Source organism: Harpia harpyja, chromosome 1 (assembly GCF_026419915.1).
Source record: "Harpia harpyja isolate bHarHar1 chromosome 1, bHarHar1 primary haplotype, whole genome shotgun sequence".
In the NCBI taxonomy this organism is placed as follows: Eukaryota; Metazoa; Chordata; class Aves; order Accipitriformes; family Accipitridae; genus Harpia; species Harpia harpyja.
Window position 1 is genome coordinate 24,545,475 of NC_068940.1, and position 26,812 is coordinate 24,572,286.

At 41.0% G+C, this 26,812-nt stretch overlaps 1 long non-coding RNA gene across 2 annotated transcripts in view; it reads right to left on the bottom strand.

Annotated features, from left to right (window-relative positions):
- Positions 1-13,747, bottom strand: part of LOC128139264 (uncharacterized) — a 29,533-nt gene extending 15,786 nt beyond the window's left edge. The window contains exons 1-2 of one of the 2 annotated variants that reach the window (XR_008234295.1): positions 13,045-13,747; positions 6,040-6,112 (exon numbers count right to left, since the gene is read on the bottom strand). This is a non-coding gene — a long non-coding RNA (uncharacterized LOC128139264). Of the gene's footprint in view, positions 1-1,869; positions 1,982-6,039; positions 6,113-13,044 lie in introns of those variants that run through there. The other variant, XR_008234296.1, reaches the window with a different exon arrangement.
- Between the last annotated feature and the right edge of the window lie 13,065 nt (positions 13,748-26,812).

Below are 26,812 nucleotides of genomic sequence, written 5' to 3' on the forward strand. Positions count from 1 at the left end.
GATTCTTCAGCAGCTGCTTTCATTTCTCAGCTCCCAGGAAACTCATAAGAAGCCTTTTCTGTGCCAGAACTTGCCAAACACGTGCAGAAAAACATCTCGTGTCCCTTTCTCTCCTCTCCTCTGTCCGCTTTAACCTTTGCACTCCAACACTGGAAGCATCTCCTGCACACCAGGGGATGCAGTCATCTTGGGCATGGTTTGGGTTAATTGGCCTGGACTTCTGCATACTGCTACAGCCTTTCTCTGCTGCCTTTTCAGCAAAAACCCCTCTCAAACTTCCTAATGCATGCAAACCCAGTATATTTTAGAATTGCCCATTGTTCCTCCTTGTCTCACCCTCACCCTCTGAGATGGAGACAGAATACTCCTTTTTTAGGTTTCTCTGCCCTCTGGTATTTGGGCAAGGTGAGGAAGTGCAATGCAAGGGGTTAATTTTCACTTTAGGCCTCAGCCAACAGGCTTATATATATATTTTACAACTTGCAGGTTTCCCCCGTGAGAATAAGCTGACGTAAATGGCATTTTCTGCAGCCATCCAGGTCCTCTAGAGCAGCGCTCTTGACAGCTCAGCCCAAGAACTCGAGAAAAGATGGAAAATGCCCCCCACAGCAGAGAGAGGGGTATGAACAGATCTGGGTCTTTGACCACAGCTACAAGAGAAAATAGGAGAGAAGGTGGAAAGGCGAGCTACATAAAGTGCATGACTTCAGGCAGCAGGATGCTGGGCAGTAGAAACGGTGAGAGGAGAATGTGGACATTGTCTGGTGCTGGGAAAAGTAAGTAATCACCAGTCAATCAAAGTGCTGAGAAAGCCTCATCACAACACAGTACCAAGAAGGATAGAAGAAATTTGGATAATGGTGTGGAAGGAGTCAAATTTATACTGAGGATGGGGAAGAGCTGAGCACTTGGTTGTTTCTCCCAGAAAAGCGATGCATTCACATTGCATGTGATTCTTGCACGAGAGCCCTCAGCACGGGCACCGAAGACCGTAGTACCTGCTTGGGGCAACTAGCCAAACCAGCCCTGTGTCAGGAGCTGAAGAGTCACCATCCCAACCCCAGCCCAACCCAACACTCAGGGCCTGAGCTCCTGCCACCCCTGCTCCACTTCTCCTGCCTAGACCGACTCACTGATCCTTCCCCCAGTGCCTCTCCCTCTTGCTTGTAAGGAAATCTTCTCAACCTCTTTTATAAAGGCTAATAAAGGAGGTGATGCTGAATGGATCCATGGCTTCTCATTTGGAAGGAAAAGCACTGCAAGCACAAAAATGTCAGGGAAGAGGCGGGGGTGGGGGGCAGGTGACGCCAGGTCTGTTCGTCTCGGCTCCGTTTGCTACGTCCCTGATGTCCCAAGGAGATAGTAGTTGTCAACTGAAGCAATAGGATGGGGCTACATGGCTGTGCACAGACACAAAAGCTCTCAATCTTTGTGCATTAAAAAAGGAAAAGGAGAGAAGCTACTAAACTCCTCATTTTCTCTGGCACTTTATGAACCCCAGGGCTGGCAAAGACAAGTGTTAGGTGCTTTTGGCTTATAAGCAGGAGAAAACAGAACACTATCCCAATGAGTAATGTACCGAGATTAATTACCGCTAAAAGGCAGAGGGTGAGGGAGGAGGAAGAAGGGAAAAGGAGGGAGATAAGGGGAGAGAGAGGGAGAATATGTAACAGCGGCAAGCTCTCTCTTCCTGAGTAAATTTATGCAAAATCAGAATACTCTCTGCACCTCCAGAGCTTCTGAAGTGGTTATCCAGAGGAGCTGTTTTCTTTTCAAGAGGCCTATCCACAGTGTATGCTAGAGGTTATGTTTTACAGCATTATTGTAGAAGATAGCACCTAATTTTTCTAGCTTTTTTTATTTATTTACCCACACAGAAGAGTCATGCACCCTGTCCACAGATTGCAACCTGAAACTTCCTAAGTGGATCCATGATTTCAAGTGAACGGACACACTGCTCTGTGCCTCACCTTAGGCCAACCTGCAGGGGGAATCAACAAGTCCGTGTTACAGAAAGGTTCAGAAATCAGGACTATTTCTCCTCCCTCAACATCTTCTGCAGTGCTTCATTTAAAAACTTTCAAATAAGTGGAGGTTCAGTATCTCTTTGGAGAAGCTATTCCCAGCTTGGTAATAGTAGATACCAAAATAGTTTTCCTCTGCCATCTCTTCTGCTTCCCTACATCACTTTCATCCCTTAAAAAAAAATCTCAGATCCTGCCTAATTTCTGAGAAGGTATTATGTATCCTCTCCATGTAGCTAGAAATTGATGCTTTGAAGCCCAGGTTAAAGACCTGGCAGAAGTATCATATATTGCCAGACAAGTAAACTGAATCAGTCACCTCAGAAAGTCTACACAGTTTATGGCATGTCTAACTCACTACAGTATCTGAATCCAAACAAGAAACCTGAAGCCACATCGCTCACAAGCTGAGAATGAGAAAAAACATTTAGCAGTTGATACATATCTGGATTATTTCTTCCAGGTCTGATTAAAGAAATATAAAACAAACCAAGTCTGCTTTCAGGTCCAGCTGACACCCAAGTGAAGATGTTGGCAGGAGAGCCTGTCATGAGATCCTGGTAACCCCAGCTCCAACTTCCAGTGCTGCCTGGGCTGGTTTTCTGGGATTCATTTAGTTCCTAAAAAAAGTTATCTTGTTCTTGCATTGAGACTCTCACTTTAGAGGCCAGTGGGATTCCTCCCCACCCAGCCTTTCCTGGGACTGGGAGGAGAGGAAGCAGTGACATGACAGTGTAGGAAACTAATGCAGCCGTGATCTCAACTCCACGCAGCTCAGAAAGGGGACAGGTAAGCACTGCTGGCTGCCTCGGCCTCTCTCAAGGATCGGGGGGAGGAGGAGGAGGGCAGCTCTGAGGAGGAAGGCTCCAGTGCTGGCAGCAGGGAGCAGGAGCGGGGACAGAAAGGACTCGGGAATGGTATATGCTTGCTCAGCACATGGCAGCAGTCGTGCTGCTCAGACTCCGGGATGACAATTCTCCCCCTGTGCCACTGCAAAATAAAATTACCGTCTGCTTCCTCTTCTGCCTGACTGATTTATACATGTGTAACCTTAGAGCTGTCAGGCTCCATTGCAAATAATGAGATCCTGACAGATGAGAAAGTTTCCCCCTGTCCCTTTCCGAGGGTGCAGCTGCCAATCAGTGGAACTCCAAACCTCCCAGCCTCGTCATTAGTAATACTGGAGGTGCTACCAAAATCTTTGGCAACATGTTTTGGATAAATTTCAATCATCTCTGCTGCTGACTCAGTGCTTATTTCTCCACTTCCACCATGGTCCCTCACCCACCCGCTTCTACACACACAGCCGTGACATATGGCCTGAATTATACCTCCCTTTTGATGCAGGATTTAATCATTTCGCCTGCCCAGCAGCCTGTCATGGATCAGCCACCAGAATGAATCACCTGCTGGGGACTACGGAGATCACACCTGAGCGTGCCAGCCTATGCCATAGGGATGGCAGGGCCAAGCATACTCAACAACTGCCTCCCTGTGGGAAGCATAAAAGGAAGACAGAAGTTAAATGATGCCTTTATCCACTGCCCCAACAGATTCAACTTGCTCGAGAGAGACACCTAACTTTGTTCCCCCCACCTTTTACAGGGTTTTTTTGAGTTCAAAAGTCTTCTTCTGGAAGATTGGCTACCAAAATAAAGTTGTGGCCAGGCTGCTCCTTTTACAAATGGACAGCACAGCAGATTGGCCTTGAAAAATGAACAGGATAAAGAGGAAGTGAACAGTTATTTAGGTTTATAAATGTCAGTGATTCCTGAGGGGACTGCATGAATATGTGTGTGTCAGACGTTTTTGAAGATTCTCAGCCTGTACTATTACAGGCACCTCTTGGGTATACCCATATCTTTTCCTCTCCTTTCCCTCATTTTACTCATCTCTCCTCTGGGAAAAGAGGCAGAAAGGAGCAGTTGCAAGTACTAAATTGCAGATCTGGGACCTAAGAGGAACACCAGTACAGGGACAAAAAAATGGTTTGGGCAGTGAAGAGAGATAAAAGTCCGTGGCCTCTCACTGAATGAGATGACACTGTTCATCTTTGTACAAATACATTGTAGAAGCACAAATGAGGATTGCCTTCAACTGTTTATGGGGCTCCATTCGTTAGTGTGGGACACCAACCATATATGCGTTCTCTAACGCTCCTGAGCAATAAAACAAAAAGGGGACAGGGTGCCAAATTCAGTGAAATGGTTTAGAAGTAAATTAAGGTTAAAATACCTCAGAGTGCTGCTGCTTGCCTTATATGAGAATTCCTCAGGCATTTAAATAATCATATATACCACAAATCTTGCTAGGTAACTCAAAGCACAGGTCCAGTTGCTCATTCTAGTGTTGTCTGCAGTGATCACAGCAGACACTCACTGACATTTGCCTTCTCGCCACAGCCATCACGGCAGCAACGGCGCAACAGATGCTAAACACAACTGACAAATACAACATCCCAAGGAAAAGCTTCCTAGGTTATCAACTGACTCAGCAGAAATCCATAAAGCTCTCCAGTCTTGGGTTTTTTCCTCATTTAGGAAACAAGGACCATCATAGGATGGTTGGGACTCCTCTGAAATAGTTCAGCTGGGCTGGGTTATTAGACAGAAGCATCCTGCAGGAAGTCTCAGAGTGGAGCTCAGATTGTCAACTGCTGGTAGCTACTAGTGGAGCAAACAACGTATTTGACAGTAGAAACCTATTCGAGGAGCTGGTGGCTCCTAACAGTGGCATAACCTCCCGCAGGAAGACCTCTGCTTCCTCCTGATTTCCTCATAGAGGTCACAATCTCCAGGCAGAGTAACTGCTGTGCAGGAGATTGCCTCCATCTGACACTTGATGGGGTTGGTCCCTAAGGGTAGTTCCCAACACGAGACTTAGCAGTCTGTATCAAAAAACCCAGGACTGCAGAAATACTCCAGAATTGCAGAGATTTTAATGGAAGAAGTCGTCCATCCTACATTCAGCAAACAAAAATGAAAATTATTTTAGTTCAAGCAATTTCATCTGTCCTACTCAGCTTCTGTGCCTGTGGCTGAGGCAGGCATCTAGAGCAATCACAAGCTTAGGTATGAGCTAGAACAGCATGCAAGGACCCAGGAGCAAAGCATCCCTCTAGAAAGCCACTCTTGGGCACAGAGAATAATTGCTTAAAGGTGGAACAGTCTGGTTCCCTATCTGAGGTGATCAGTCATAGATATTTGGGAGATGCATTGAGTCTTATGGAAAGCACTATATTGACCAGAAAAATGAGGCTTGCCAGCTTTACCAATGGCTCTAAGACTCTGCAAACTTGGTTTACTTGCAAACTGTGCTTTATGTCACCAGGCTTCCTATAAGACTTGCAGATGTAATACAGCCCAGAGTCTGCTTTGAGGCTTCGAGATTTGCTACACCCAGACACAGATTCAATCATCTATTTATAAATTCTGTTATGTTTGTGGCTAGTCTCATTTCAGCAGCCACTTAATTAAGCATGTTCAGTCTTTTATAGAGCTTAGAGGCTGGGATCCAAGCTCCTAAGACCACTTTTGAGAAGGCTGGAATAGTCTTGTGCATGCAAAGATAAGGAGATAGCAGTCCAACCAAGTGACTCAAGTATTATGTAAACAGCTGACTGTTTGGACTCATTTTCAAGAGTCTCTGTCCCTTATCATTAGCAATATTCAAATTAAGTCAAAACACTTACAATGCTCTTGCATTTCTCTCAGACTGAATAGATTTCAGGCACTGCTCTACTGGGAATGAAGCTAAACATTAAACAAGTTAATCTTCATCTAAATGGGTTGTAAAGCAGCTTTTCTCCATAAAAATGTAAGCTACTTAAGAAATAAAGTGTTCAGGTTAATACCATGTCTGCATATCCACATACTTCTGTCACAATCTATACATTTGTTTGCAGTTTTATAAGAGTCAATGATATGTTAAATATGTAATAAGAGCAAAACATCACCTCATGTCATCACTTCTCCAGTGCAAATTCTTATGCATCACAACAGGAAATTCTGCTTACAGTTTGAGGGTACCAGCTAGGTCTATGGTTTTCAGTGATGTGTTCTCTCTGAATCACAACCGTCTTCTCTGGCCTTAAAAAGAAATGTTTAAGAGATTGAGTATGCTTAATAATACATAGCAAAGAGAGGATTTCATGGCAGGGGGTGGTAGCCAGACAGATGTGATATAAAAATAAGTATTGTATGCTCTTGAGGAATAAACCAAGTATCTAAGACAGCACGGCTCAGCTAGACTTTATCAGCTCCTCAGGATGGAAAAGATGTGTCCAGGGGGATCTCCACAGAAGGGATGCTTTTCTGTTTGTGATCTCCACCCATCCTGCATTAAGTCACCACAGTAACTTGCCTTCTTTTGCTCTAGGGATTGCCTACAAAAAACCAGAAGGAAACCCTGGCCTAAAGATTGTGCTGCCATCTGGGAGCATGCTGCAGGGCAGCAGTCTGCTACTTTAATTACATCTATTTGTTTAAAAAAGACCATGCTGCTCATTAAACAGATCAAATCCCTTCAGTTTATCCATCATGTAGGCTACTTACACAGCTAAGACTGGCCCAGACCTGGACTATAAGTTAATGCTGCCCTAATTTTCCACTTAGGGCTTTGTCTTCAGGCTGCCTTACCTCCCACTATCCCGAGAGCGCCTATATTTCTTACTGTCCTCAGTCTCTCAAGCAGCGCAGCTCCCAACTGTAAACAGGCTGTAAGAGCCCAGCTGGCTCAGCAGAACTGGGATCCAGGAATTGCTATCTGCTGTGCAAACGCCAAAAACAGCTTTGGGCAATGTAACAGAAGGGACCAGAGCTGCTCTCAGACTGCACCATTAGTCTGTTGCACTATTGAAATCCAGAGATCCCAGTGAGGAAATGCTTGTAAGAAATGCTAAGGGGTGTTGCGGGGGGAATCTCGTGTTTGCAGACATACATGCCTTCAGGTTTTCTTTTCAGGCATGAAAGAAAATCTGCTCTTTTGATTTCTGCATGGCAGGTACTGAACAGAGTACTCCAGTGCAGCATGGTGCTCTTTTCGTGCACTTTATTAGCAGAACCTTTCCGTGCAACTTCCCTTTTTTATGTAACCTGTGCAAGAGTTTTCCTCAATCTATTTGAATGACAAGTGCAATATCAGATAAGGCACGGTCATATCCTTTTACTGGCAATTAAAGGCCATAAGCACTAATAATTCAGTAGACACCTAAAGTTTTCTTTCCTGACTTGGTAGCGCAGTTGATTCCTCCTGCACAGAGTCCATTTCACTCATAAACCATAAGACCTACTTCGTAGCTTTTTTTTCTTTTGGTACAGGTTTTACAGCCACACGAAACCTCACCAAATCATTCCTGCTCACTCCTAATTAAAAAAAAAACAAAAAAAAAACTTCTTTAAGGCTGTCTGTAATATCCCCAGAGGCAGAACCTTTACTGTGCCTCTACTGCCTAGGGCAGTGTTTGCAGCTCATCCTAGGAATTCGTTTAAGACACAGCAGCACCATCTACCGAGACTAACCTCTGTGAATCCTACTGTGCCTTGCAAAGTATTCGAGGTAAAAGGTATATTCAGCTGGTATAAGTACTACGTTATTAGCGACAACGTGCTGAGTAAAAAGGAAAAGGAAACTTATTTCATCTTGCCATGAAAACTGTTAATCTTTACCGATGATTGTTGCTTTTCCAAAGCTGAGGAAAACACTGCTCTCATCTCAGCACTCAAGGTTAAGAGCAAAGTCAGTTATTCATCATATAAATGATATTTTTGGGTGAGGTGCTTAATTTGTACTGCTGCACACACGTATTAAAACAAAGGGGGAAATCAGCATAGTTGTTCCATCCTTGTAATATAAAGCAATCTCCTACTGAGATATCCAATCATTTAAGCAAGTTTTCCACATGAGTAAGTACTTCAGAAACTACACTTTTTCTGGGAAGGTGGTGGTTTGAATCAGCTTCTTTGTAGACTAGATTCAGGTGACGCACGATAGTGAAGTGTCTGATGGCATTCAGCCCTAGATACTGTATTAGCTTAAGATTTCAAAGCATTTTTCATCACCCTTTTATGGCTTACAATGCAATTTCTCTTCGTCCTGTATCAAATAATCAGCCACAACTGTGGCAAGATGATCTTTTAGTATTCTTTTTTTAATCTCATATATATTATTTCTAGGCACCCAGCTTAATATGTCTTGACACTGTCTTTGAGTCAGTGCCTAAAAATGCACACTCTGCCTGGCTGGCTGCCCGGATGGTTTGCTTAAATCTGCTTTTAAGACAGACTGAAGACATTGAGATTCTGTCTCACTTAAACAAATAAATACAGTCTGCTTTGTAGAAAGCAGATACTATGTACTTCCTCTTCCTCTTTTTGTTCCTGTTTAATAGGATCTGGAGACTGATTAAAGAAAAAAAAAAGTCCTAGAAGAGGTCTTGAAGGAGATAAAGCTAGATTCATATCTATAGCAGGTTCTATTGAACTTCACCGTCTCCGCTCACTGCTTTTCTGTGGCTTGACGCACCTTAGGCTACAGCAATAAACTGATGCATACTGATATATGGTGTTCAAGAGATGTCCTCTTTAATCAAACAGCTGAAAATGGATCAGCAAAAAGGGAACCTGGGCCAAGAATGTAATCCACCCTCCTTTTGCATTTCCAGATGCATTGCTTGCATTTGTCTGGGCCTTGGGTACGGTCAGCTGCAAATCTGAATCTGCATTTCAACATTCAATCTCACCTCACTATCTCACTTTCCTGCCTCCTACCAAGGTTTTTAACATTTGGACCTGAATTTTAAGGATCGATCAATGTTAATTAAGTAGCACAACATAGCTAGGATGACACTATAAAATCTCTGTAGTTTCATATATAGCATTTTAATGGACGTACGGTCATGATCATTTGCTTAGCAAACGTTACAGGAATGATACAACACTTGCGTGCAAATTGCACTAAGAGACTATTCGAATTTGATTTATCTGTTAGGTTACTAAACCGAGGACAGATAACAAGTGCTGCCCCTGGGCAGGACGCTCCGGTGCAAGGACACAGGCTGGTCCCTGCCTGGCCGGGAGCAGCTCTGTGGGAAGGGACCTGGGCACCTTGGCAGGCACAAGCTGGGCACGAGCCAGCGGTGTGACCCGGCTGCGGGGATGGCCAGCAGCGCCCTGGGAGGTGTTCACAGGGACACAGCCAGGACATCAAGGGGAGGGATTGTCTCCCTCTGCTCGGCACTTGTGGGATTTCGTTTAGAAAGCTGTGTCTGATTTGGGGCCCCCGATACAGGATGGACATCGATAAACTGAAGCAAGTTCAGTGTTTGGGGGCTGGAATGTTGTCCTATGAGGAGGGCTGAGGGACTGGGGCTTTTTCATCCTGGAGAACAGAAGGCGTTGGAGGGACCTAGTAGCAGTTTTCCAATACTTACAAGGAGGTCATTGAGAAGATGGAGTCAGGCACTTCACAGTGGTGCACGGTGGGAGGATGGGAAGCAGTGAGTGTAAACTGAAACAAGAGAACTGCAAACTGCATATGACAACAGTGAAGGAGTGGAACAGATTGCCCACGGAAGTTGTGAAGTCACCAACCTCACCGCTTTTGAGCAATAAGTTACTGTCCCTGTATGTACCTTCCTTCTTTCCTTAAGTACTCCACAGATTGTCATTAGCGCCTCTTCAATCTTCATTTTTATTGTATAGTAGATATAAGCACTGACACCTTTTAGCTATCCATATGCTCACCTGTGATAGTTTTTAGTCTGATGAATGCACCAAGTTTAAGCTCTAACAATCTAATCACAAAAGGAAAAGAAACTTACTCCATGCTTCATTCAACACTATCGCACCTACTAACAGACAAAACCAGCAACATCATTTTACATACCATTTACATTTAACCATTTTACACACATAGAATTTTCCTGCAAGTTTTCTTGATGATAGAGATTATTAAAATATTATGAAAGGCTTTTATTACTACGATCAAGGTTTAGGTTTTCAATATGAAAAACCTCTTAAACACTGTATTGTCGTCAATGTAAAATGAAAGCATTATACTTAGCTGATGTTTGAGAAAAACCCTCCCAAGTCTGAGTTGCAGCTGAGAAAAAAAAAAAAAATCCTGTCAGGCGTCCAAATAGGTTGTGGAGAGTTGCTTTTGGGAGCAGGAACATCTACGTATTCTCCATTTGTGCAGAGCCTAACACAACGGGCTCCTCATCCATGACAAGGGCTCTCAAGCACTGCAGCAACATAAATCCAAAGGTAGGCATAGTAGACTTATACTAGTGTGTACTGTGAATAATGGAATGTGTCCCTTGGCAATAAAACCTGTGTCAGATAACCATCAGGCCATGTATGTATATAATTATGCATACACAACTAGATCCAAGTTGAATAGCTGCTTTAAAAATATCCTTCAAGGCCACATTGTTGAAGTTCTTCAGTTTCACACAAGCAAAGGCACATAAGAATAATCCTTGCAACTGCATGGTTATCCAAGTCATTTATATGTACAACTGGTTTTTTTCCTAGCAGCATCTTGTCTGCACTGTAGGCTCATTAAAAACACTTAAAGATAAACATCAGGAAGGTGACCATGAACATTGTATGCATGCATGAGTTTAAGGCCCTTTCAAAGTTTGGCTCTAAAATTACTAATGGCAGAAATTTTGAGAAATCACTTCATGTATGCTGGTAAATGTTAAGGTATGTTTTCCATTCCTGAAGAATCCTGCCAAATCTAAGGGAAGGGAGAAGGTGGGGGGGGGAGATATAGAGTACTCATTGTTCCTGCTAAGTTTCCTTCTCGGGTTCGTTTCATTTTATCATTTACGAAGACTATTGTTTTACTTCAAAAACTAATATACAATAGGGAAGAGAACTTGGACCTTAATTCAGCAAGTGAACTTATCCAAGCTTTATGCATATGAACAGTTCCTGTAACTCTAGTGTAACTTATTACGGGTTTAAGCTGAGACATGATAAGACGTTTTGTTAACTCAGATCTGTGTGTACATAAATCTCTTTGAATTTTTTTCGATCACTTCTGCAAAGCATTTGCCCCACTCACTCAAGCATACTGGAAGGGAGGTGCCAGCATTACTCAGAAGTTTATTCTGTTTGGATCCTAGTTAATACTATTACTATTTCTCTCTCCCCTTCCTTCCTGTGTGCTTGGCATCCTGCACAGGAAAAGGTGGGGCTAGAAAAAAGTAAAAACAGCAGTATCTTTACGGTGGGTGAGCAATGGAAATAATGGAAACGGCAACAGAAAGAAGTAGTCTGGTCTGAGAACAGTCAGTTTTTCTGCCTTTTTTTGTTTTTTTAATAAAAAAGAAATATGCCTCTATTTTTTCTAAAAAGGATGAGACTTAATCCATTTTTCATATGTGAGGCTCATGGTTAGGAGTTGAAAGGGAACTGGAGGGAGTTCTGGCATCAGAGTTAGGGCTACGGAGAAGGACAATACCTGAGTCTGAAAAATGGGACAACAGGACCAAAATGAACTGGCAGGAGGAAGAAGGCAAGAAGGTCGAAGCACAGGCAGAAGCATCAATGTTAGAATGGAGTGAAAGGGCAAAACAAGTTCAACCTCCCTGATACAAAGGATTCAGCAGAGCCACAAAGTCAGGTTATATAGTTATAAAATACTGCTGTCAGAGCACCAGGATCTGTGCCCTGTCCCCGCAACACTGGGAGTGAGACATCTGAATTGAAAGCAGAACTGCTTACACACGCAGTTCACTAGATATCACAAAACCGACAGCAGGTACCGGAAAGACATTGTCTTGTTTCCAATCACAGAATATTACATTTGCATAAACGTAACTGTCAGCAAAAATTAGCGATAGTGAAACAAGCATAAAATTGCAGCTCTCGCACAACCAAGATCACAAAACAGAAGATGAGAAAAAGCAATCTACAAAGAGATTTCCTAGGGGAAAATAAAGAATATATCCTTCACTAGCAGAGAAAAAACCCACAATTGCAGCAAGGAACTTCTCATTTAATCTTTTTCGACTTTCACTATGAAACACATTTACCTTTACTTTACCCAGATACCAATATTTCTTGACTGTAGCAGCTGGATTGGACTTGGACATGAACCGACTGGAGGACTGCAAGCGTTCCTTGCCTTGAGCAACAAACAATGCAGGACGTGCATTTTAGCTCCTGAGTAGGATGCAGATTTTCTCAGACTTCCAGTCAGGGGTGTGAGTGTGCGTGGAATGAAATCAACCTCTACTACTAGATTACACCTACCTTACTGCTTGAGTGAGGCTATCAAGTTGTGTGAGACATGACAGATAAAAATACCAGCCCTGTGCCAAGGGCTTCACACGTCCACTTCACCCCAAGCAAAGGAGGTTGGACATACACCTTGTTTTGAAAGTTTTTCTTGCATTCAGTATTGTATGCAGATTTATATTTTGAAACTAAGCGTTTTCTATCAGCTGTACATCCAAGTTCACTAAGTCTGTGTGGGTGGGGAGCAGGTGGTGGCAATTACAGTTCACAGTGCGGGGTAGAGTCTGTGATGTTTTAGACTTCTGATCATAAACCCTGTACAGATGCACAGAGAGTGCTGGCTGGACCTGCAGGAACTATATTAAGCTGATCTCAAGCTAGGAGGGGTTTATTTGTTCAAATAGGTTCGTATTGTGCCAGGACTGAGATGACTAGGACCCCAACCATCTGATGCAAAAGCCACATAGTATTCCTTGTGATAGTGAGACAAGCATAAAGTTGCAGCTCTCGCACAACCAAGATCACAAAACAGAAGATGAGAAAAAGCAACCTACAAAGAGATTTCCTAGGGGAAAATAAAGAATATATCCTTCAGTAGCAGAGAAAAAAACCAACCACAACTGCAGCAAGGCACTTCCCAATAAATACCCCAAACCAGAAGAAACTAAAAACCCAGACATGCACACATGAGAGCATGCTTGAAAGGTTCACAAAAATATTTTGTTATCACAGTAACTGACAGTGTAATAATATAATTAATGATTCTTTACCTGCTATATTTCATCACAAGAAATATGGTGCATACATTCTCTTCAGCTCCTCAAAGACAGAGGCTGGATCCAGCTGATCAGTCCACCAGCCAACTACATCTGTGAGCCTTGAAGCAGGAGAAAAGATGGCACATTGCTCAGGAGCCAACCAAGGCATGCTTCTCTTGACTGTAGCTCCATACCACAACCAGCTGGAGAAAGGGAGCTGCTCCCACATCACAGGACACAATCACATCTGCACAGCTGGGCAGCCTCATCTCAGTTTGCATGGGGCCTTCAGTTGCTCAAAGTTCAGAAGATGGGGTGATGAGGAAAGCACAGTTGTCACAAAGACTTAAGTGCAAAATGCCAAATTAAATCACAGAAATATAGCCCTGGGAAACTGGCAATCTTCCTCACAGAACTTTAGCAGTAATCAGCTATCTTCTTTCTTAAACCTCCAATAGTTAAAGGTAACATGGGAATGACACAGATATAGCACACATTTTTTCTTAAAAAAAAATCATGTTTATGTCTCTTTTCCCCTTGCAGAACACAATTTATACTGATGATTTCTTCACAACAGTGCCTGCTTCAGAGCTGGTCCAAAATGTTTTCTAAAATTAACACTGTTATTCAAAAAAAAAAAATGTTTGAAGTATTTCCACGTTTATTAGGGTTCTTCCAGGTATTCTTTGACAGTATGAAGGACAGGATTAAGATGTCTAGGTGCTCCTATTAAAGAAAAACAAAACAGCATTTGAGCTAACCTTCTTTGCCAGAAACATACCTCAGGGCCAAAATTAGCATTCATGTTCTCTGTTTTTAAACAGAAAGCCATTTCTCTTCCACAGATTACCTGTTACCATTGTTTTCAGCTTTCAACTAATTTCTCAGAAAAGGCAAAAAATTAGACAGTGTGATATAAACGTAAACAGCCATCACTTAAAAAGACAGTGAGAAAAGGTGTGGTTGGCCTGATCAGTCATCATGCAGCACAAAAATCACTGAAGTTGGTACCTCTGCATTTCTGTGTAGGAATGCAGGTTTGTCATGGTTTAGCCCCAGCTGGCAACTAAGCACCACGCAGCTGCTCACTCACTTCCCCCCCCCACAGTGGGATGGGGGAGAGAATCAGGGAAAAAAAAAGGTAAAACTTGTAGGTTGAGATAAGAGCGGTTTAATAGGACAGAAAGGAAGAAACTAATAATGGTAATAATAACAGTAATAACATGACAATAATAATAATAGAAGGATTGGAATATCCAAAACAAGTGATGCACAGTGCAACTGCTGACCACCACTAGCTGACCGATGCCCAGTTAGTTCCCAAGCAGCAATCCCCCCAGGCCAACTCCCCCCAGTTTATATACTGGACATGATGTCCCATGGTATGGAATACCCCTTTGGCCACTTTGGGTCAGCTGCCCTGGCTGTGTCCCCCTCCCAACTCCTTGTGCCCCTCCAGCCTTCTTGCTGGCTGGGCAAGAGAAGCTGAAAAACCCTTGACTTAGGATAAACACTGCTTAGCAACAACTGAAAACATCAGTGTGTTAGCAACATTCTTCTCATCCTAAATCCAAAACACAGCACTATACTAGCTACTAGAAAGAAAATTAACTCTATCCCAGCTGAAACTGGGACAAGGTTACAAAGTAAGATTGGGAATTACTGTCCATAGCTATTCAAGCGGCATAGCTTACTCTTTAGCTGTTATATTTAGGCCAAATATTCAATTTTCTAGACAGGATATCCACTGAAGAGAGAAAACAAGGATCTATGGAGTTCATGTCTAAGGAAATCCTAGGCCTTATACAGACCTGAAAAAGAGTTAATAATTTCCCTATATTCTACCAAATATAGATAGTAACACATGGTGGGGAGTGGAAATTTCTCCAGAGGCGGCAGGGCCGTCTCTGCCGGGGAGGGGAGCACCTCCTGCCCTCCTCCCGCTCTCCCCTCGGGGCTGGCAGGGCTGTTTCTCCCACCGTTTCCCTCAGCCCTTTCGCCCTTTCTTCCCCGGGCTTTCCCCGAGGCTCCTCACAGGAGCGGCTGCCGCTGCAGCCCAGCCCGCTGCCCTCCCCACACCCCAAAACCTCACCAAAACCCCAGTACCCTTGCCCATAGGAGGTTTGCTTTGTTTGCAGGAGTCTCCGTCCTTGGAAATACTCAAAACTCGTCCGGACACGGTCCTGACTACTCTTGTTGGCTCTGCTCTGAGTGGGGCAGGGGTGGACGAGATGATCTAGTCAGTCCCTCCCAACCTCAACTATCGTGCGATCGTATGGCAAATGCCCGTCGTCTTTAAAATTAGTACTCTTCCCATTTAGCTGGTGTAGCTCCGTCACTACTGTTAAAATTTGCAATAAAACACTGTAACAAGGCAAAGTCATGTCTTCTGAATCTGGGCTGAAATGCTGGACTGGAAGCTTTGTATTTATCAGCTGAGCACCAGCCTTGCCGGGTGTTAAATCTGGAAGCTATTTCCTTAATCTTGATGCCTGTGGACACACAGATGCCTTTCCTCTCTGAACAATAGTCCGGGGCATTTTGGACAGCAGGGGGGAGTTTCAAGTGGGGAGGGAGTATGGAGAGAAAAGGGGCATTATGAGAACACTGACTAGTTTTAAATGGGAAAGCATCCAGATACTTACTAGAAAACAACGTATTAACCTTGCAGATTTATTTATGCTTACAAGTCAAATGTAATTAAGCAACGAATGCCTCAACTGAAAAACTGAGCAACAGCAAAAATTATCATACTTGTCTTCTAGAAGTGACATTGATTTAACTCGACTCCCAGGTTCAAAATATACCATTATTTTGGATTGGTAGCTTATATTTCATTGACAGCTTTTCCCCAAAAGGATACCAGTAGGGGTTTAAACTTATCATTACAATTTTGAAAGATGTCAAAAGCTTGGCAACAGCAGTGCAGCCCACATTCAGCACTTAGGATAACCTGGAAAAGGCAATCCTTTTCTACTGTTTGTCTTCAGAGCTATTGCTCTGACCAACCTTACCTCATTAGTTTAACTGATTTTTTTCCTTTCTCTAAATGATCTTGCAAGATCATTTGTACAAGCAAACATCCTATATGTGAAGCAATTCACCTGAGAAGACAGAAAAATTAAGCACGCTCTAGAAATCTAGCATCTTAAGTTACTTGCCACCAGCTTGCCAGGAGCACCGGAGAGGCTGCTGCGAGGAGGAGAAGGCAGAAGGGAGATAAGTGAGTGAACAGCAGCGAACAGCATGCATCCGTTTTTTGTACACAGATTAGCCTTCATCTTAAGACATGAAAATTTCTGATAACACTCTCAGGAATTTATCTTAAGTGATTCTGAATTCAAGCAGGATGAACAGAAATAGTTAAATATTTTCAAAGAGAAATAGCCTCTTAAAATCTCCATTTTGATGGTCCTAAATTACAGTAGATTATGGGGAAGCTTGGAAAGCTTCAAAACTAAGGGACGAAGCTTTTCACACTGAGCAGCATTGTATGATCTTTAAATGTGAAAAAAATCACTCTAATTGAGGCAAACATCAGAAAATAATAGCTTTTCAAAAGCCTCCAAAAAAAGGAGATATGAAGGTTAGCTTTCCTTGAGTCCAAAATTCAATAGTGAAGGAGACTGGGGAGCACTGTGGTTTTCTGAGCCCAAGAGATCTCTCTCTTAAGGAACTCCTAATAGTCACAGCTGAGGAAAAAACCTCTCTGCATCTACATGCTCATTTCTCCCTTAACTTTCAGCTTACTGTTCTGGGTTAGTGTTCCAAAATTTCATATTGTAACCCTGTAGCTTTATATATTTTACAATGTCAAAGCCTCTGTCAGTCTGAGAAACTATTATTTAGTGTCCAAATGTGAACACATATGCCACTAGAAAAAGGATCTACAAAAGTGGTTATGGTCCATTTACTTTTAAAATGTTCATTTAAAGAAATACTTATACTGTGGACGTAATAATGAAAATTATATATAATTTTAAAATAGACATCACCTGGAAAAATGACTTACAGATTGCAGGACATTGCTGAAAATATCCAATGCCATATGGATACTATTTATGGACTATATTCACAGTAATGGTAATGTATGAGAGAAACAATCACAGTGAATTATTTCCCCTTTCACAGGTATAGATAATATAATAATGGAGCTTGATTTCATTTACAGACTGACAAGTGTTAACCTTTATGAAATGCTGTTGTTACCACTATTACAGGAAACTGAAAGTTCACGTTGAAAGGACATGTCATTTTAAAATAAAATGCAAAAGGCAAGTCATTTCAGTACCTTAGTTGTAAGGTTCAAGCTGGCTTTCCTAGGTGATGGAAAAGACTTTATAAAGCAAAGTAAATTCTGCTTTGATGATATGACTAAGTGCATTTCAGGTTTGAGGTAATTAACTAAGTTAAGGGACTAACAAGAATCTCACCGATAAAGTTATCTAGGGATTTTTTTCTTCTCAAACACCAGCAGTGCAAACTCATCTCTGGACCAGAGGACCATATTTGGTTCCTTTCAGACCTCGTAATTACATCACCAAAACCAGAACTGTTTCCCAAACTCTGGACTATTGTGTAAAATAGTACGTGCTTAAATTCATTGCATGAGTTGACCTATGCACCAAAAGTTTACAATGAAACTTTTAAATGTAGAAGTACCCTTTAGGGCAGCCCATATATCCCATCATTTTGCTCAGTATCCCGTTCCCAGAGGTTTTAGAGATGGAAGGGAAGAAGTAAAAGGGCATGTCGCAAACATACAGAGAGAAAGCATTTCCCAAGCATACGGTTATTCACCAGGAAATCTTGTTCTAGTTCTTGACAATACGTACATTTATACTGTGGTAACACTGAACATCATCTGAGAATAAATCCCCTTCCAAAACAATTTCAAGAGCCACACTGTCATCTGAACTAGAAATTTCCTGGGCTGAGCGGGTAAAGCTGGAGCCCACTTAGCAGGACCAACATCAGAGAGGAAAAGAAAAGGTGAAGAGGCTAAAGTAATCACAAGTGGAGAGATTAAAGAAATGCCTTTGAAGAAAGATGGAGACAATTTGGAAGGATACTTGAACACGTAAATAGTGAAAATTGTCAAGAATAGCCCCAACTCCTTTACTAGAGTCAAAGTGCATACAGCAACAGACGCAGAGGGCACACACTGCCAATTTATGGCAATATAGGCACTGCATGGGACGTAGGGAGGAAATAGTTCAGAGGTAGAAGACCCTTTCCAAAATGGATTTAAATCTTCCTAGTGATTAGAAGTGAAAACAAAGTTCTTTTCAAGCCCAATAGGGCTCAATATTTCCCTCAGAAAATATACTCGGCACCAGATGTAACTGAAAAGGCCACTGAAATGCTGGCAGGAGATGGCTCTGACTTGCCCGTGTGAAGCCTTGGCTTTATGGGCCACACAGGTAGTCACAAGCCACCAGCCCAATGGGGGTTGACAAGACACAGGTTGTCACTAGGTGAGCAAAGAAACGGGTTTGAACTGATTCATGGTGCACAGAGGACGTGCAGCCTCATACTCACACCCTGAAGCAATTAAAATGTTGGGGTACATCACAGTGTTTGCTAAGAGAACAAAAGAGGCCAGGATGAAAATATATGTTCTCCTGCATGAGCTCTCACGGCCAGTGGTACCCAAGCAAACCAGGCTGGCAACTCCTAGGTCTAAATCAAAAATCTGTAATCATCTTTGAGAATAAAAGTAGGAGGTGCTGAACAGTGCAAAAATGCTCCTGAATTTCCCGTAGTAGGAAACCCCTCATCTCAATTGCAAGTACTAGCAAAACAAAACAAGAGCTCAGAATAAGCACAAGTTACCTTTTCCTCAGCTTCTCCTTTAAAGGCAGCGTCTAAATACTGACCTTCTGAACTACAAATGCACCAACAACACAGTAACACAGCAGGATATCTGTGTTAGCAGTAGATTTATCAAATATAGTTGGTAGCTTCTCTTACACCAAAATGCTTATGCCAAAAATGCCACAAGAATCCAGAGGAAGTAAACAAGGGCACGTATCAGCTTTTTCAGACTTCTTACCATATTGCTATACATGTCCTGCACTGACTATTTACATTATCTCACACTAAATATTCTGGTCATGCAATTCAATTAGCAAATCACAACTCAAGAAAGCTATCTACTTTGTAACAATTTAAACATTTAAAGCAGCCAGCCCCCATACATATAAACATCAAAAGCTATGTAAATATATGGGCAACATAAAGCATGTGAAAAGTTGCAGACAAAGCAATAGACTTATTTATCAAAGCAAAGAAACTCTCAAGTACCCTCAAGCTGTAGCCCTAACAAAAGTCTATCTTGGAGACTGTTCTCATAATTCCACACCATACCTTCCCTCCCCCAAAACAGCAGGGAAGATGGGAGAAATTACATCATGGGTTTTGCTTTTTGAAGGGTCCCATAGGCAGCTAAAATATTACACAGTAGTTTTGCTAAACTATTGCTAAAGCCGCAACAACACATTCCAAAATAGTCCCAAGCACTTTTCCAACTGGAACAGATTTTTCTTGCTCTGAGCTCATTTAAAAAGGATTTTTGTCTTCCCTTAGCACTATGTACAATCAAGCCAACAACATAAGAAGCCCAAACAGTAAGTTTTCATCTACCAGTATGGGGGCATGAGAGAAAATGGACATTTAACACTAATACCAGATAATAAGGCTGTTACATAAAATTCAGTAAGCTCAGTGGGGAGCTTTTCATGTACTTTTCCTTCAAACCACTAATTAGCAGAAGAACTGCACAGAATGTGCATGCCCCCTACGTTCTTCCATTTATTGGAAGGAAGCAGCAGGGTTGATTTCTTTTTTAATAAACTGAGATCAGCATCATTTAAGACAAGTACCAAAACCCATTTGCTGACAACCCGCTGAACCCTTGCACTGATTCTTGTGCCCATCTTTGACGTTTGTGGGGAACTGCAGAAGACAGAAAAAAAGGAAAATTGTAATGATCTTGCCAGTATGAGTGCCTCTGAATAACTTTCTCCTTTTTATGGGTTCTCTGAGGACATACAAGTGGGAAACATGTACTTTAAATCCTCTTCCATGAGCTGGTCATTCCAGACGGACCAGAGGCTGAGTGGAGCACAGGTGAAGTCGCCCTTTCACGCAGCACTATTGGGGCCATGTTGTACTTTTTACAGCTGTGTCATGAAATGCAAGATGCCATTCAACAGTGCTGTAGAAATGTAATAAAATCCCATCTTGGATATGTTAAGCGTTTCCATCCTCAGAAGTTACTGCTGGCATGCTGCTAATCCCTCCAGCTGCATCCTGGACAGGCTCATCAGAGTTGACCATCAACCTTCCTTTGGCTTCAACCAATCCAATAAACCTGTCCAACCACCAGGTTTACTGCTTCTCAGAATAGCACAAAGAATACTAGGAAAAAATAATTCTATTTCTTTTTAAATGTGAAAGTTCAGCCATCACATGACATCAAATTGCATAGTGTGCACTAAGATACTTCACTGATTCACTCTCTCCAAACAACAGCAACTGAATTTTATGTATGCTTTCACTAGGGTACCATCTCTCTGCCCTCACCTCCAGCAGCCTCTTTCCTTGTATAAAAACACGTTATTACTGTCGGAAAATTGAAAGAAGAGAATTTATAAACCAACACTATTAAACAGTTGATTCCTAAGAAGCTCTCAAATTCATTTAGATCTATCTCCTCTTTCTCAAATTTTCTTTTTTCCAAATACAACTATGAATATTTATGATTCAAGAAGTTTTTTATTTTGATAACTTCATTTTAATTGAGTTTATCAGCCAAAAGTGACTATCATGGTCTATCAGCCTACTGCAAATGGTGCTCAGGGGACAAGAAAGTGGATGCTAAGCAGAGAAAATAGACTCTTTCACTTTCGTTACCTACGTTAAAGAAAGGCAAAAAGCCAACATATATATTAAACAACAGAAGTCATATTAAGTTGGAGGGTATTTTCCCTAAAGAAGTATGCACTAGGTTCTTAACCCATATCTGCTGTTTTCAGAAGCACATGTCCTTTCTTCCATCCCTTAAGACAGTGTGGGACAGGTATGTGTTAATACACACATACTGACTGTGTGTTTTGCTACACACAAGGAATTAACACTTGATCTAAATATAGTAGGCTTAGTTCAATTATAACTGATTTCAGAAAAAAAACCCAAACAAATATTCAACAAAGCATGAAACCTGTCATTGAAGTGTCTACTATGTCCTCACCCCATAGCTAATTTTTTGTTCTTTAGTGCATGTTATATTCAGTCTAGCATTTCACTTTTTAATATCAAATTATGTATTACAGAGCAGTGGCGGGAGACTGTATTCAAGGCAGATAATAGTCTCCTACTAGAAACTTTTCTCAGTTGTCCCTTTTTCATTGAGACACCAATCACATTCCCAGAAGACACCAAACAGTATTCATCTCATCACTGTTTATAAACGTAAGAAGTTTTTAAAGAGATTTGTCAAAGTATATTAAAACGACAACATTTCCAAAAAAGCCCCAAATGAGTAACAGGAAGCTAGGCATTAACAACCCACTAAACTTTAAACTCTTAACATGTCATTTTTCCTGGACTGTTAGACAAAAAAAATCAGAAGCAAAAGGTAAGAATGGGATTAGGCAAAACCGTAAGTCTAATGCAGACTCATATCTATGATGTACAGTTTTATTACTTGACCTAGTCTTTTGTGAACTTTCAGTGCAGTGAAGGTCTATGAATATCCTGAACCAGAAACTACTCCTTTGTAGAATTTCATGACAGGGTTATAGCACAGCGTGGGAATTTCAGATCCACAGCAATAAAATGGAAGAGAAAAAAATGTTTCTGCTAGCTAAGAAATAGACACCCCAATTCCAGCCAGCTACTGTGGAGAACAAAACATCCTTTTTGTGATTACAGTGTGCATGACTACATGGTTACAGCTGGTTAGCTGTCATGGAACTAGACCAAAATTAGTGGCGGCAGCAGCAAAGTAGAAAATAGCATAGATAAGGAACATGCCAACAAACCGGGAGGAGATGAAGGGACATCAGTCTAATAGCAGAAAAACCTATAGGCATAATATCAGGGACATTGCAATGAGGGCATCGGTCTCCACTGATGACACTGGACATCAAACACCAGCTTTGTTCGAAGACCTGATCTCTCCTGCTGAAAAGAGGTATTGAGTTAAAGCACTAAGAAGAGTCTTGAGGGAACATTGAGTGAAGCTAAGACAACAAGAAGATAAGTTTTTAATATGTTTTTAATATGTTGCTCTAATCGCTCTCTACCTTTTGTACCTAGTTTTGAAAAAACATTTCTATGCTAACGCACATCTTATTGCCAGCTGTGAGTGCCCACATACTGAATACATGTCCTTTTCACTGACAATTTGAGTTTTAACTGATCATCACTGCCTAAGGTAAGGTTCTGCACGCTCCCATTAACCAATTCTATGTGGCTCTTGCCAGAATCTTAGAGATGCATTTCCCCACATCTCCCTTTTCCAGCCAAACCCAGCAAGTACCAGCAAGCATTAACCTAATGTAAAATTCCATGTTCTCCTTACCCAGTTAGTTGGCAGTGTTCTGTTACCCTTGAGATACCCCATGTTTCACAATGACCTGTGACACCTGTCTCCCAAGGCATCTGCACTACTGCTGTTGATGGCAATTCTTCATTAGTTTTGGACACACCACATCCTGGTACCTTTAAAACCCATTTAATATTGAGAACTCCACCTAAAATTGAATTCAGGAACCAGGAAATTCCAACAGAAACTTAACTCTGAGCAGGAGCTGCAGAACAGACAATGATGGCATTCATTTTCCTTGTATTGATAATGATGAGATTAGACAAGCTATTTTTGCCATGTCTTTACAAAAAAGCACTGGCTGTTCAAACAATAAACCAGGAAGCACGCTTAGTATCCTTCCATTTTATCAGACAAATCAAAGCAGACCAGGGACTTACTGACAAGAATTCCAAATTTCAGTAAGCAATAAAATTCATGCTTCCTGACTCATCACAGGCCCTCAAAAGGAATACTGCTTTGCATTTCATACAACTCTATTTACTTAGGCCAAGAAAAGCACCAGAGTCATATCTTACTGTGCATATCAAGAGTCATCTGAATAAGAGCTGTAAAGGAGAACCTGGCTGGAAAACTGGTGCTCTCTGGAAGAGACACACAGTTGCGTAACAGCGGTTATTCATATCAATTACAGATTTATACGTGTAACTCCTTCACTTAGTAAGAAATAAATAGATCCTATAGATTATACTACATAAACATTTACTTTTAGTTTCTTATTGAAGAGACTATATGAGCACATTCTGCACTAGAGAAAGACAGAGATGAGGAAGGATTAAGCAAGGGGCTATGACAACCAGAGTTGAAGCAAGAGAAAGAAACAAGTGAAAAAGGGATAGTAGGGAGGTAAACAAAAACAGGTATTGGAAGAGCAGTTTGTAGAACAGAACAAACAAATATATGCAACTGGAACTGGGTAAAAAACAAGCAAAAGAAATATTTTGAACCTAAATAATGCAAATCCTATCTCTTATTCTGTATGGGGTTTCATACTCCTTTCCTGGGTTATTCCAGAGCCATGAGTAGGTAAAGGAACCAGTAGCTGCAGCCACAATAGGAAACATTCATTTGAGATTTTTGATATCTCTATTTCTTATCCTTCTCTAACAAAGCCAGGTTCAAATAACTTGTCTGTAATGCAATTATCCTGTAAAACGGTTTGATACGGGCAAAAATCTGTAATGGAAACATTTTACTATCTGTTTAGTTTCCAAGTTGTAGCATAGTTCCTTCTTCTATTCTTCACCTCTTCTTTATGTAGAAATTGTAAAACCTTAACACATTGTCTGAAATCTTATCAGACATGCAGGTGTTTCAAAAATGCCCAGGCGGGAGACAAGGTACCTGAAATATGCTGTCTAGGTTTTGGTTGAAAATTCTGATTTACAAAGTGGAGAAGCATTTAAACACTTTGAAGAGTCCTCTCCAACCTGATGACACAACTAGGACCCCAAATTGCCATTTTTTCCACTGCTGCAAAGGTTGATATAGTGAGACATACAGCTTCTCCCTGTCCTATAGACTGGTACATTCCATGTTTTATCATGTGTTACCACAACTCTTGGGCTGCCTGTTGAGAACTCCAATTTTCAAGTCTGTACAAAAATACAAATAAAAGGTTTGCTACATTTAGCATGCATACTTAGGTAGGTAAACAATAAAATCAGTACATTAGAGCTTTTGTTAGTCCTGTTCCAGCTTTGTCTGATGCTACACTGTATTACTGAAACACTGAATGCTGAGCAATATTACAAGACAACCAAAATACCAAGGAAAATAAATATTCAGTAAAAGAACATGCACTGTTGCTTCTAAGATGATAATAACATTTTACAATTTCTTTTAGTTGCTAAAAATAACTCCCACAAAAGATCAAAGCAACATTAATAAATGTCTATTAATTTAACCTGAAAGTACAAGATAAAACTAAAATTTCTAGATGAGTTATTAGCAATGGAAATCAAAAAACTTTTTGATTTAAAATGTTGCTCCCTCAAAAATCGAAAAGACTCAGGTGTTCCCAAACTGTACCAATTCATGAACTTTATATTCCAGCCACAAAAGTAAAACAAAGATCAGTAATGCATAAACCAGAGTAACAGAAGCTTGCTTCCAGCACAAACATTGACAAAACTCTGGCTCTAAAATCAGACACATTCTTGGTTACTGTTATCAGCTTGGTTGTTACATTAAAATGAATTTTCACAAAAAAAGAAATGTTAAATTTAGGCTTGGAATAAATATTGAATGGCAGAGAAATTCCAGGGATAGCAGCTCAAGTCTCTCATGGCCAAAGCAGAACCCTGCTTATAATAAAGATTGCTAATGAATGTTAACAATTAGCATGCATGCATGACAATGTAAAGCAGTGGGAATATTTTGAACACTGGCTGTCTACTGAGGGCACAAGTTTGTGTTATAATTAATGGAACACTCTCTTTGCCATTATTAGAAGCATCTGTCCTAGGACCATTTGGAAATTGATTGAAATTCAGGCCTTACCAGCAGTTATAACATTTGTTCATATTTTATTTCCACAAGAAAATAAACTTGTAGTTGAATTTTGTTCTGAGTTTAACACAGTTAATAATTTTAGAGACAAATTTAAATGGCATTAACATGGCTTTTTAAAAAAAAATATTCCACTCTCTGACTGGAATTTTCCTCTTTGATACAATATTTGCCTATACCTCTGCAGTATACATATGTATACACGTATGCAAAAAATATTTTAATTTGGCAGTGTGGTTGCAAAGTTGATCTTAATTTGCTTTATCATATATTTTCCTACACACGTATATATATGGTACTGTACTGCATTACATCCACTGACTGTGTTTTTTCCACAGGATGCTCACCAGACCAGCCATGGGTGACCAGTATTCCTTTATAGAGCAGTTACTCAACATTTTGCCTTTTTCTTGCCCCTCAATGCACTGCCTGGAACTCTATTTACTGTACAGTATGGTTGTTGGGATTTTTCTAATACAGGATACATTCTACAATATTATTACTAAAACACATGAGTGGCTCATGAAAATTAATTTGTATCCATACCTTGAAGTAAACTTATCCCCACCATTCAGAGGAAAAGGCAAGGTACAACCATATCAACACTGGAAGCACCAGTTAACTCTCAGTGCTCATATTTCCATTGTATTTCATACAGCATAGTAGTTCAAAGTCAGGGGAACTATGTTGTGGATATGAAACATTATCACTTAACTTTTGCAAGTCTGCTCTTGATTTCGTTACAGTTTTCATAGTATTTTTAAAGATCTTATTTCTTAACCAAGTTGAGATTTTTACCCTCCTTAGATGAGCAAGAGAATACTTAATACAAAGGCAGCCTCCTATTAAACATCAAGCCATTTCTTCATAGTACGAGGCTGCTAAACTTTAAGGAAGGAGAAGATATCATCTCCTTTGTTCTTTGAAATCGTTTAGTCTTCATCAAAGAAGTTTTAGACCATTTCCCCACCCCCAGGTCTGCTTGAGACATCCAAAATGGAAAATTTCCATTCAAACTGTTAAAGCTTAGCAAAAAATTACAGAAAACTGAGCGCAACATTTTACAATGGGAAATACTAGGCATTATGGATTATGTTATTACCTACGCTAATAGCATGTCTTTAAAATTACCTTTCAAATGCTCCAAGTAACACATGTAAATAATTTAACAAGCTTGCCAATGAATTACAGGTCTTTTTCATGGGTTTGGATGAAGAAAGCACACAGCTGTCAAAAGGCTGGGAAGTGACCTGAGAGCAAGAGTTTGCTGCCAAATTGTTTCAGTGGTGCTGATGAGATCCAGTTTGGGGGATGGGTCAGGGATTCTCACCATCTTCACCTTAGGCCATTTGAGTCCAACACCACAACCTTTTTAGATCATCGCAAATTTGTGACATCTTTTTTCATTACCATACAACAGTATTTCTGTTTAAATTAATTCAGTAACTATAAACTCCAAATTTACCTGCCTATAGAAGAGCCTGAAAACTTTGCCCATTCTGATGTGGATGAAACATACTCATGTGAAACAGAAAGCTACATAATCTAAACCACATTTTTAACTGTTAAGCATTTCTTCACCAAGATATTAATTAGTCTGTGTGTGTGTGTGTATGTGTGCATATAAACAAACCCAGATATTAGCCCAGATCCTGC